Raw genomic sequence first — 1,533 nt, forward strand, 5'->3', positions numbered from 1 at the left:
GTTTTTGCTATAGTGGACAAAAGTATAAGCAATATTAAAGTCATTTGGAAGAGAAAGCCGTCATAATTTACGTTTTACTGCCTACACATCTTTATCGGCTATCTGAATCAGAAACAAGAAATTAATGTATCCGTACTATCACTGCGAAATAAAGAAGAATATTTATTTTCATGTATATCAGTTATAATTATCTAACCATCAGAAATAAAATGATACCATTATCTTAACGTAGGCAACTGCCTTGTAGCAGTGAATACACCGGTTCCCGTCAGATCACCGAAGTTAAGCGCTGTCGGGCATGGCCGGCACTTGGATGGGTGACCATCCGGGCCGCCATGCGCTGTTGCCATTTTTCGGGGTGCACTCAGCCACGTGGTGCCAATTGAGGAGCTACTCGAGCGAATAACAGTGACTCCGGTCAAATAAAACCATCGTAACGATCGGGAGAGCGGTGTGCTGACCACACGCCCCTCCTATCCGCATCCTCAGTGAGGATGACACGGCGGCCGGATGGTCCCGATGGGCCACTTGTGGCCTGACGACGGATTGCAATTAGCTTAACGTCAAATGCAAAGTTGTGGAATACGATTCGAATTGTAAACAGATACATCTGCTTGACAGTGGTAATAATCGAAACCAGTTTAGGGAACACTGAAACCAGTTCTGTGAACATTAATTCTTGCCTAATCACCGGCCTCCAGTTGTTTACTATGTGAGGACACCATTAATGATACGTATTGTCTCAGAAAATCCACCAAAATATGAAAGATGTTTACTGAAAGAAGAGATAAAGTTGTAAGAAGATCATTTAAATATTAAGTTTACTACCAGTGTACAACTTTCAAACACTTTTTACGTTAACGTAGCATTGCCCAGAGAACAACCTAGAAGTCCAAAACCATAATTTTGCGTAATACCATTATAAGCTACCCTTTTACATGGCCATCAGTTATAAAATTTTAACAAAGGATCGAATAGAATTCTTGTAGGAAGAAAGTTAAAAGCTGTTCCAGTGCACTCAGTTCCAACAAAGAACACCTTACAAAAATTACAATTCGAAAACGCTTCTGGACAAGTCTCCTCTCGCTAAGATTGATATATGGCTGAAAAGAAAAGAGGAATGATGCATCGCAGAAATGTTATATAAGTTTTTTGATTAAAATGACTGAACGAAAATAAGTAAAGAAAGTCAGACAATGAACCAGAGTTCATTAATCCACTCTCGCAACAATGACGCAGTAATACTTTGATTACGCGTTGTGAGGTTCACATCAAGATAATTTCAAGATCGAAAATAGCACGAGACATGTTTTCATTGGGCAATATGTATGGCCCAGCTCCGTACCTCATTTCCCTAACGCACTTTTGCGTCGTGTCCATGGTCCAAATGATGCTGGTTCGGATGCTCGGGAGGAACTTTCCTCGTCGTCAATTTTTGCGCAACAAGGAGAAAAGAGGTGGTGGCCTACAGTTCCCGACCACCAGACTTTGTGTTAACGACCAGCATTAAGTCCCCTTATTTTTGAATTTCGC

The 1,533-nt window shown here is 41.0% G+C and overlaps 1 pseudogene; it reads left to right on the top strand.

The window, feature by feature from the left end:
• The first annotated feature begins 231 nt into the window (after window positions 1–231).
• Window positions 232–349, top strand: LOC126196882 (5S ribosomal RNA; annotated as a pseudogene).
• Window positions 350–1,533: the final 1,184 nt, after the last annotated feature.

This window comes from Schistocerca nitens, chromosome 7 (genome assembly GCF_023898315.1).
Source record: "Schistocerca nitens isolate TAMUIC-IGC-003100 chromosome 7, iqSchNite1.1, whole genome shotgun sequence".
Taxonomy (NCBI): Eukaryota; Metazoa; Arthropoda; class Insecta; order Orthoptera; family Acrididae; genus Schistocerca; species Schistocerca nitens.